The sequence below is a fragment of the Vicugna pacos genome, chromosome 2, assembly GCF_048564905.1.
Source record: "Vicugna pacos chromosome 2, VicPac4, whole genome shotgun sequence".
Lineage (NCBI taxonomy): Eukaryota > Metazoa > Chordata > Mammalia > Artiodactyla > Camelidae > Vicugna > Vicugna pacos.
The window spans coordinates 73,309,291-73,320,898 of NC_132988.1; the positions used below are offsets into that span (position 1 = coordinate 73,309,291).

Genomic DNA, 11,608 nt, shown 5'->3' on the forward strand with positions numbered 1-11,608 from the left:
ACAGACTTAAGTCTAGACCTCATGTTGACTGCTGGCATGCAGACAGGGACTGTCACATCTTGTGTGTGGAATGCCCTGCCACCCTCTAGGTGCAATAGATCTTCAGAGATCTAAGGATCATTAGGCCAATGGAGAATTCATCTGCAGGTAATAGCGTCCTTAAATCATAGCTAGGTGAGAGAATGACTCAGTGACAAGTAACTATACTACAAAACTCATCGAATGACTTGGAGTTATAAAAACACTTTGGAATAACTATACTCATCATGTGGTGGCACTATTACTACTACAACATCACTGATTTGGTTGCTAAGTATCTTGAGTATATCCTTAGTTAAGAATTATGCCTTAAGCTTATAGTTTAAAACGCTAATGCTCTAATCTGTTCTTAGAAATGATCAGTACACATATGGAAACTAAAAAGCTGCAGTGTATTGTATACATGTATTTACATGCAATATAATGTTTATGTGCAGTCAAACTAACAATTCTACCTAATAAAACTGAAAAAGAAAAAAAAGCCCCTCCCCCACATTACATGTTAAGCTTATAAGAGGTGTTTGTAACCCCACTACATATGAGGAAGCTGGGTTGATAACTCCTTTTGATCTGGAAGCTAAGATGCTTTCTCCTCACTGCCTCTCTATGATGCTAGATTTTCTTGTGTGACTGAAAGTGAAGGTAATGAAGAATCTCAAGTACAGCCTGTGGCTTTGTCTGGCTTAGTTTTAAACTGTATAATACTTAAAGCACTTTCCAAGTGAGCTCCTAACCAGTGAGCTTGGCCCACAAGCAGGCTGACTTGTGACTAGGAGCCAATCGTGATGCCAGCGCTGTTTCCTTCACTTTGTGGGGCACCAGCAGTTACGCTCTTAGAGAGGCAACTAACAGTTCGTGGTAACTGAAGAGTTTCTCTAATCTGTCAAGTTGCCTTAGCCTCTGAGAACTTACTGTTCTTATAGGCAGCACTTCGTGTGTCCTTCCAAAAATTATTTGGAAAAGTTCAAATTTTATAGAATAACAGTGGGTCCCCTCAATCCAGTCTTAGGAAAAACATTGGAAGTCTGTCTTAAGCTAAACTTTGGCCACCAGTCCATCAATACTCAATTGTCTAAAATGAGTCTGCAAGTGCCAACTGTGGTCTTGAGCCCGTATAATGTGATTCTCAAACATGGAATCCAAGAGTGGCCGGAGCCATGTGACTCAGTTGAAGCCAGTTCTTACACATGTAATCTTACGTAATTTCCCTTGCCTCTTGAAACCACCGGTTGATGTAAATACCTAAACCCAGCAATAGGCAAAGGCTGCAGACTTGGGGAAACTGACTGGTATCTGACTTGATTCAACACTTAGCAGGCTGCGAGAAACAACCTGCTGCAGTCATAGCTGTCAGATGGCCAGTTTGTTATCAGTCAGGTAATGCTAACAGATGAAGTCCAGTGGCTATTTTACTTTGTCCAAGAATTTACAAGATCTGCGTAAATTGGTAATGACCCTGTCTGGTAATAAATTTCCTCAGATGATGAAAGTCATACAGGATTCAGAGCTTTTTTCTTAGATGTTTACAAATCTGAAAGTCTTGTTTATAATCAGGTACTAAATGAATCGCCTGAATTTCATAACTTGGTTGATAGCCGGGATGTCCAACCAGCAGTTCTACGGGGACTTACTAACAACTTACAGATCTACCTGTTCAGAAGTGGAGTTTGGAAGCTTCCTGAAGGGATAGCTGTTGTGCGCCTTGTTCTCCATCCCTGCTGTTGGAATTGGGTGTATTTTAGAATGTTACTTAAAGGTTCCCGTACTTCTCACAGGGGTGAGTTAGATTAATCAGATTGATAGATGACACAAATTCCCAGATGAACTTAAGTAGGACTATTGAAACAATGCCACGTGCATCCCCCAAATCTATGCAATGTTCATGTTCTCAGTAACACGTGGGAGGCTCTTCAGGTTGAGGAGGCCACGTTTATCTTCAGTACTTGATGAATTCCTTGCAGAATGCAGGATGTGCTCACATTTCTACTAGGTTTCATGTAACTTGAAGTTATCCTGCTTTTTAGGGGTCAGTTCAAAGCAGAGATCTTCCTTAGAAACAGCCTGGATCCGTGGTATAGGGCCTCTCTTGCTGGGGTTCTTTCTAGGGTTCTCTTGGTTCCAATCTCATGCTTATTTTTAAAAACTTTTTACTTTTATCTCTTTTTGGGGGCAGGAATGTAACCAGTTTTATTTTAACAGAAGTACTGGGGATTGAACCCAGGACCTTGTGCATGCTAAGCATGCACTCCACCACTGAGCTATACCCTACCCCACTCCATTCTTGTCCTTATACTTACGGTCTTGTCTAATCTTACCACTTTCCCCACACATCTCTTGACCTCATGTTCATGTTATAATCCCTATCCTTAACCCATCTTGACCATTTTGCTTTAAATTCTAGTAGGTATTGATGGTACTGGCTCCCCGTTTTCCAGGCATAAATTTTTTAGTCTTATACACCTGTTCATTGTTCAAATATATGGGGCCATGGTGGTTACTTGAACAGCAGATCAGGGTCCTGACTAACTATAAACTGAATATGAATGGGCAAACAATACTAGGTCAATAACAACAGTAGCTAAGCCTTTATACCATTGTTCTGAATGCTTCACGTGCACGGGTTGATTCTTTAGCAGTAACTCTTATGGGATAGCTATTTTCATAAGGAAAAAAGACAACCTAGAGATTGTCACTTCCTCAGTATCAACCTAGGAAACTGTTCGTCTTAGGTTAAATGTCTTTACATATACAATTAAACTGCCCTTAGAATGACTTGCTATAACCCGCCTACAGAGCAACTCTTTCATCTAATACTGAATATCCTAGTTAGGGGTTAGGTATCACAAATATGATCTGAATCTCAAACCAAAACTACACATAATCAGGTGGATGCCATTCCTGTCTCGCTCAGCAGGAAGCTAGACATCTTAGGGGAACAACAGTCACTTCCTGTACCAAAGTTCAGTCTGCTTACCCAGCTCCAGTGTACACTGACTCAAGTGTCAACTGTGGGTAATGTGGCACTCCTACCATCATGTGAGCGGAAGCTCTTGGTGTGGCCAGATGACTGGTTAAATGTCATGAGCTTAGTCATGTCCACGTCTGCATCAGACTGAAAAACCAAATAGACGTAAAAGGTGGAATAAATCTGTCATAACTTGGAACATACCTTGCTGTCTTTCCCTCTATTTTGGGGGGACTTAACTCCGTCTAAGATCTCCTGGCTGTTTCAATAAACCAGTTAAGGGCTGCTGTTGGTCACACATGATTAACCCATACATATATTTAATTCTCAATAGGAAAATTTAGGTTCACTTAACACCACTGATTCAGTGAAGCAAGTAGTACCTGTCACTTGATAAACTAGAACTGATGTAAAAATATCTTACTGGAGATATTACAACAGTCAGTTTCTACTTCTACCGACTTATCTGAGAAGGCATTTAAGTACTGGCTCACTGCCAGATAAAATGAATCTCAACTACTCAGCCCTAGGCAGTTTAAAATTTCTATAGAGGACGCTTAGAGGCTAACTGCCCAAAGCCTCATATATAAGAGGTACTGGGGCTTGAACCCCAAGTCTTGTTCCAAAGCTAGATACTTACCTTTACTGCATGAAGAGGTGATGGATGGTTGTGGAAATGCCTTCCTCATCCCCTGACTCATCTTACTGTCAATACCTTCTACTCTACTTCTTTATGAATGGGTGGTTAACACCCTGCACTTTGTTTTACCAAGTAACTAACTCAGTTGTTTCGCTTAATGACCTTGTCTTCCTCTCCAGCTTGCTTGTTTAACTCCTCTGACTTCAGTCCTAGTAAAATAGTTCTGGGTCTCCACAGGGGCCTCTATCTAGTCTTTTGACCACTTTATTTCAATATTCTAGCTGTTTCCTTTATTTCCTTTTTAGGATGTCTTTTTTTTCTCCTAGGTAACAATCTTGTAGCTCTATTTCTATGCCTTTCTGATAAATCTCAACCCTTCATGAATCAAGTGTCTACTTTGTTCTAATACTGGAAAGGCAGAGCATGCATAAGTTTATAAAGACTAAGGGACACCCCAGTGTTCATAGCAGCACTATTTACAATAGCCAAGACATGGAAACAACCTAAATGCCCATCGAGAGATGACTGCATAAAGAAGTTGTGGTATACTTATACAATGGAAACTACTCAGCCATAAAAAAATAATAAAATAATGCCTTTTGCAGCAACATGGATGAACCTGGAAAATGTCATTCTAAGTGAAGTAAGCCAGAAAGAGGAAAATACAACATGATATCACTTATGTGGAATCTAAAAAAAAAACTTATTTACAAAACAGACTCAGACATAAAAACTTATGGTTACTGGGCTGGGAGTAGGGGAAGGGGATACATTGGGAGTTTGAAATTTGAAGATACTAATATATATAATAGATGAACAAGTTCATACTGTATAGCACAGGGACCCATATTCAGTATCTTGTAGTAACCTATGGTGAAGAATGTGAGAACGAATGTATGTATGTTCCTATGTAACTGAAATATTGTGCTGTGCACCAGAAATTGACACCACATTGTAAACTGACTATACTTCAATAAAAAAAAAAAAAAACTAAGGGAGATTCGTGTCTCTAAACTCATCACTGACTTTGGATTCTCCCAACTGCCAAGTATCAGGGGAAGAGAAGCCAGAAAAGCAAGGTTGTTGGGTAATTTTAAGCTTAGATTTCTCTTAAACAAACTTAAAACCCAGAAAACTCTTGCTTTGCTCTTGTAACATGGTTCCCTTGCATTCAAAGATTATAGACAAGATAGTAAGACACATGTTATTAACTGCACATCAAGTAGCATGAGTTGAGATCCGTGTTTCGGTGTCACTTGTTCTCACCAATTCTTCCACACTAAACTCACCACCTTAAGTAGCTGCCATATTCTAAGATGGACTCCTAACTTGCTTCTTCCTGAATCTTCGGTATCTGACTGCTAGAGGTGCAGTCCCAGGACGAGGGACACTAGGAGACAGCCCTCAGGATGAGGAGACTAACAATGTGAGAAACTCTCCGAAGTGGGTCAAGAGACATCAGGCTCTGGACATTACAAAGTTCCATAGCTATGAACCTCTTGTCCTAAGAGGGCTTGGGTAACGGTTTCTAACCAGCTCAGCAGAAAGCCATGGCTTACCTATCCTCAGTTTTATACAGTCTTCCAGAAGACAAGGATCTTCTGGCTGGCTTCAATTAAAAATGTCTCCCTGCATCTATGCCACTACGGGAAAGCGTTCCCTCTTCAGTGGGAGTATTCACACTTTCAGTCCCAAATTTTCCGGCAAATTAGCAAAAGCAGTCAGGGTTTTACAAGTTAGTCAGGCTTTCCTTTTTCTGTGGTTGCCAAGTGCCCCCTGTTGGAGGATGTATTTAAAGCTCTAGTTGGTGGTTGTGCCCTATCTTAACTAGCAAGACCCTGTTTTTAACCCTGGAACAGAGGCCAAGTTTCCACAAACGTGAGGCTGAGGTTAGACTTTGTTAGGTCATCTCCCTGTGGCCTTACTTTGAGACACATTTGCCACAGTCTTCATGGTTTGGGCCTTTCTGTGTCTGGTCTCTTACCCCAGGGTGATGCTCAGCGTTGGCATTGATATTTATCAACACCATCCTTCTCTGCCTCCCACCCAAGGCTAGTTGCTCTGTTCTCATTTGCTTAAGATATCTGAGGATGGTAGAGCTGGAAATTTGGGGCTGGCTTGGGGCCCTGAACACTGGTTTCTGATTGGTCTTGAAAAACCCCTCTCTCTCAATATACTTTCTTATTTTCAAGTGGAAGTTTTAAAACCTGGACCTAATGGGATGACAGGAGTGCGACGATTAACCTTCTAAGCAGTAACGTTATCATGAGTTACAAGGCTGGGGCGGCCCAGACAAGTGCCTCTCAGGCCAGCTGGCACAGGACTAGTTTGTTTCTAATCTGTTATGGACCAGACTTCATAAAAGACAGTAAAAGTTATCAGGGAAATAAGCCAGATCTTATTAGACTTAGACATAAAATTATATTCTGACAGACATAATCAAAAAGGGAAGAAATAGCAATTTTATATTTTTAAAATACATTTTAAAATCAGTGACTCAAAAATTACAACCAGAATGACAGGTGTTACCGAGAGAGTGAAGTATGACCTACTGCACTAAACGTTATGCAGAAGGAATGCTGAGCGCCAGTACATCAAGGGCTCAGTTTCTAATACGACAAATGAGTTTGCTTCAGTTGAGGCTGGATTGACAGCAACACTGCTCACAAAGGATAACATAACTAAACTACCAAACTAAGTTTTTATTTTATTTTTAGTTTTTGTCAGGGGAGGTAATTAGGTTTATTATTTTTAGAGGAGGCACTGGGGATTGAACCTGGGGACCTCATGCATGCTAAGCATGCACTCTACCACTTGAGCTATACCTTCCCCCATAAACCAAGTTTTAATAACTCCCCTAGTAGGGAGACTAGTCTCATAGAGTCATGTTGATCAGAATGGAGGACTTTAAACCCATCACAGCAGGCTCAGGAGATAGTTAACTTAGCCAAAATTGTCAACAAATGCTGTATTCAAACTCACCTTCTCCTCCACTTCCCTCTGTGAGCCACAGAAGAGCTCTCGCCGCTGCTCCAGGGTGAGGGCGAGCTCTGCCTGCTCCTGCCCAAAAATAATACGCTGCAGCGAGGGACAAGATATTTATCTGATTTCTGTAGCAAAATTAAAGACCTGCCATGACGATGAAGAAAGACTGAATTTGTCATTTTCATTTAGAGAAAAATGATAGACAAAAATCAAACCTGTGGTACGGGACAGGACTCTGACCTGTCTGATTCACATACTTGAATGGCTTTGATGTGGAGCAATTGGAGGACTATTTGAATTTTGCAAACTACCTCCTGTGGGTTTTTACACCACTAATACTTTTAACACTTCCTTACTTTCCTGTCTTCTCTTCCTTACTATTTTCTTGCACATTTATAAGAGGAAGAATGTATTAAAAGCTTATCCTCATAATTTATGGGATGGTGCGAGGAAGACAGTGGGAACTCTGGGATGGACAATGCAGCAGTTTGGCATGGTTATGAAGTTCATGGGATGGAAAAAATACCAGAAGGACTAGCACTGATTTTTTTTTTATCATGGAGATGTTCCCGTAGATTTTTACTACTTCATGGCTAAAATTTTTATCCATAAAGGTAGAACTTGCTGAGTAGTAGCTGTTCACTTTGTCTTTAAAATTCCAGGGTTTAGTTTATTACTTGATGTATCTTGTGCTCTACATGGTCCAAGAGAAATATGTGTTAAAATCCTGAGGAGTGGTCACTTGTTTGTTATCTTACCAGGTGGAGTTTGAGAAGCCCCAATTAGCCATGAAAATCACAGCATCATTTGGGGTAATTTGAATAGCTTTGCTCAGGTTGCAATTGACGCGAAAGTGCCCATTATTCCTATGTTTAAAAATATTCGAGAAGGATTTAGATCACTTGGAGGAACAAGGTTATTTAGGTGGCTTTATGAAAAGTTCAGCTATCCATTTGCTCCAATGTATGGGGGTCTTCCTGTGAAGTTAAGCACCTATTTAGGTGACCCCATTCCATATGATCCAAAGATAACAGAAGAATTAGCCAAAAAGACGAAGGATGCTGTTCAAGATTTGATCAATGAGCACCAATGAATACCGGGAAACATGAATGCTTTGCTAGAATGTTTTCATCGAAAACAAAAGATCGACTAGAAGACCTTAATACATCATGTTTACAAGCATCTTTTGCTGAACTTGTTAAAGTTGTCAATTTCATTTCTGCAATCAACTCTGTCAGATTGAAAAAATAACTCACTAAATATCTAATCACTCAGAAAATAATCATGTTTCTCTTTATAATTTCCTAATGTATGAAACAGATTCTTTAAGTTTATTAACAGCAATTTAGGTTAAACAAACATTCCTAAACAATGCATCTAATTTGTTTCTCTAGCACTGAGCGAGTTTTACAAGATGGCATAACCTAGGGTTTAGTACAGAAGCTTAAGTTAGGAAAAAATGCTCTCATCTACCCCTCATTCCTTTCATGACCTTGGGCAAATCACAGTGGTTTTTGTCTAAGCAATTCACTTTTTAAAAACATTTTAATATGTTGAGGAATATTGTTGTTTATATTTGCTGCAGTTGATAACTCTAGAACCAAAATTATAATTCAGATGATACCAGGATCTTTTAGAAGTTTGTATTTTGTCCATTGGATGTTTAAATTATTTCTTCAGCTGTGATGTCAAGTTGCCAAGCACAATGAAAAAGATGTATTATTTTTCAAATTGAATAAAGAAATTAGGAAATGTAAAATTTCTAATTTTTAGTATTACATTTTTAATGAGAATCTGGACAGTGTTGGGGTGTGCTGTGCCTTGTCAGCCCTATAATGTCATTTAATAGTGTATGGTTTCAAGTCACTGTTCTCAGCAATTCATACGTTAGAAGCTGATTCTAGGCTGATGATAGAGTGAGAAAGCCCTCCTTTTGCTCAATATCCTAGCTTATTCAGTTTGACTTTGCAACCAGTCAGATGGTTTGTTTCAATAAAAATATACTTGAATGATGAATTTATGTGAACACAAAACTTTCTGAAAAACTGCTTTTGATTTGTGTCTCCTTAAAATCTGAATTTTAAAACAATAGTAGCAGAAATTAAATGCAGTATCTCCCCCTTCCCTTTTTAGATATTCAATTACCTGGATTTTTGTGTAGACTTCTGTATAACAAATATGTATGTATAATATGTGTAATGCTTATAAAATAAAGCAACATAAAATGAAAGTAGTGCTGAATTATTTAAAAAAAAAACAACTCACTTTCATTCCTTCACCACTAACCATTTAAAAGCTTATCCTGTAAAGCGATGGTTATCTTCAAGATAGAACCCAGATCTGAATTTTCCTGTGTGGATCTCTTGATAAACAGCTAAATTCAGTATGTCCTCATTCAAAAGATATCTGGCGATTTTGCCAATGGGCAACATCAAGAACCCCTACTTCACTGATCAAATTATGTAACATGTAATAGACTCTTGAAAGACTAAAGTTAACTTTTGTTTTTGCTCCTCTTACCTGTAACTGCATAACCATTTTGTTACTTGGGAGCTTTCAGAGATTGTTAGTATGGTTTGGAGACCAGGGAGAGTGTAGACAACCCCTTGTCTGTTCACAGACTGAGATCATTTTGTCAACTAGGTTTTCTCAAAACATCATTGGAAGAAGGTAGGTTATGAATAAATGATGACTATTGGAGCTATAGCTTTAGGAGTCTCATGTAGCTGAGGAAGGACTAAAATTTGAGGTGGCCTTTAAAATCAGACCTGAAGTTGCCAAGATTTTGCTATGGAAACATTTCAGAAGCAGCTAAATCCTAGAGATAGCTACACTTGGGATGCCATGTCTCAGTTCCTCTAAGTGACTATGCCAAGAGGTGGCTTGAAGAGCCTTAGCCTCTTTCTCCCGTGATACCTCACTTGTTTGGTAACTGGTCCTTAGTTAAGATGGCTTTCTGTAAACTTGGTTTCAAGTCATAAGTGCATTTCCCTGCAAACCAGACTATCAGTCCCTAAAACCTTGCTTTTCCATAGGAATAGTCTGAGCTTTGCAGGGAGGTGATGTAATCGATTGATTAGAACAGACTTGGCACCCTGGCCTGACCTGGAGTTCCAGATCTTCCATCTTCTGTGTAACTCCTTGGCAAATCAGTTACCCTCATCAAGCCCCAGTTGTCTGGTTAGAAATAAATACTAGGGTTGTTGGGATTAAATATAGATGATATTTTGCATAAGAGGACAAAACAGTTGACTTCAGAAGCTGGTACAGTTATTTTTGGCCTGAGACAAGACTTTTATTTTGCAGCTCTAGGTGTCTAAGATGAGGTTCTTCTGATAGCAAAGGGGATGGAGGTCAGAAACAATGGCTAAAGTCCAGAGCCTGCACAGATGTTTAAAGCATGCTGTTCACACAACTGTGGAGCAGAGTATTCTAGCACAACACTTTCAAATAATTTCCCATTATGGCCCAGATGCAAAATACTGGTATTACTGAACCAGGTTTATCCTGCCAGACGTGCATACAGCAAGCCAAAATGCTGAGATGCCTGGATTTGCAGCAAAAGAGGCTTTGGTACCAAGGCAGCTGAGTTGGAGATGAGAGAGCAAATCTCAGATCCCCTCCCTGAAGGCAAGGGGATTAGCATATTTATGGGATAAAGAATAAAGAAGCAGGAAGGTCTGAGGCCTAGGGGAGAGCATGAGAAATGTGGGGAAAGGTACAGTAATGATAGTTCTGAGCAGGAGTAACTAAACTACGGGCTTCTGCATGTTAAAAAAAAAAAAAGGTGCTTATCATGATCTGGGGGTAGTTTTCGGCCCTCTGACATCAAAAAAATCACTAAGCGGACACCTGTGCATGCCCAGTTGGAGGGTCAGTGGTCCCATCCAGTCTTAGCTGGCTCAGCTTGAACTGGACACAGCTGACGCTAAGTTGCTGGGGAAAAAATTGGGACAAACATCTTATTTAGGCTACATGCCACTTGGAGGACATGTAAGTCTTTTTAGCAACAGTTAAAACAAACTGGATCAGTGAAGGCAGGTTACAGATGGAATGGGTTTAATAACTAGTTTCACTTGTATAACACATACTGGAGAGTACTGGGAAGCTATATGAAGGTGCTTGTGGCTGAAGGCCCCAGCCCTCCTGAGGAATGGGATCCGTATCATACATCTATCAACATAACCCACTATCCTGTGACTCATTAGGTAAGAAGCTCTGCTCAAGGGTACTGGCCTGCTTGGAGAAAATGTCCCTGAAGGAGATAACTTATGCTAGAAAATACTTTTCAAGTTACATTCTGCCTCCTGAGGAAATTCGGAGGTCAGTCATTCTTAAACATGAATAATTGATAGTTTATAGGTAGGGGTGGGGTCAGCAGAAAAGGTGACCTGCTTGGCTTTGTCCAGAGCTTCCCATCTTCACAGGTAAATCTTAGAATTGGCTCTAGATCCTGAGTTAGGGCTAGTTCTTATGGTGTAATAGGCCAGCAATGGTCACTTAGCATTAAGTCAGATCTGTTTTTGGTCCTATGCTGATGCTACCAAATTTCAGTGACTGATCCTTTGTTCTTCCCAATTTCTAAGCTCCCATGTTAAACAGCAGTCCCAAGAACTAAATGCCTGCTTAGATCCCCAAGTCTTCCAGGACTGTGCCAGTGGCCTATGCAATCTACTCAGGAACAGTGGCTGTTCCTGAGGCATGGCTTCATTGTGTCCTGACCAACCCTGGTGTAAGTAGTTTGTTCTGCCACTGAACTCTACCATGAATCAGTTATGATCTGGGTAGGTGGCTACTTCTGAGGTTCATTTCAGTTGCCTACAAAAAGAAAAATAAAGGTGGGATTAAATATATTCTCAACTACTCAGATTGCACTGATCTTAATTTCTCTTGATGGGATTGAAAATCAGGGAAAGTAGCCATTGAAATCAGATAAGAAAAAGAAATAAAAGGGATCCACATTAGAAGAGAAGTGGTAA

General features: G+C 39.9%; 1 pseudogene; it reads left to right on the forward strand.

Moving 5' to 3' along the window:
• The first annotated feature begins 7,142 nt into the window (after positions 1–7,142).
• Positions 7,143–7,722, forward strand: LOC102543262 (DGAT1/2-independent enzyme synthesizing storage lipids pseudogene; annotated as a pseudogene).
• The last annotated feature ends 3,886 nt before the right edge of the window (positions 7,723–11,608 follow it).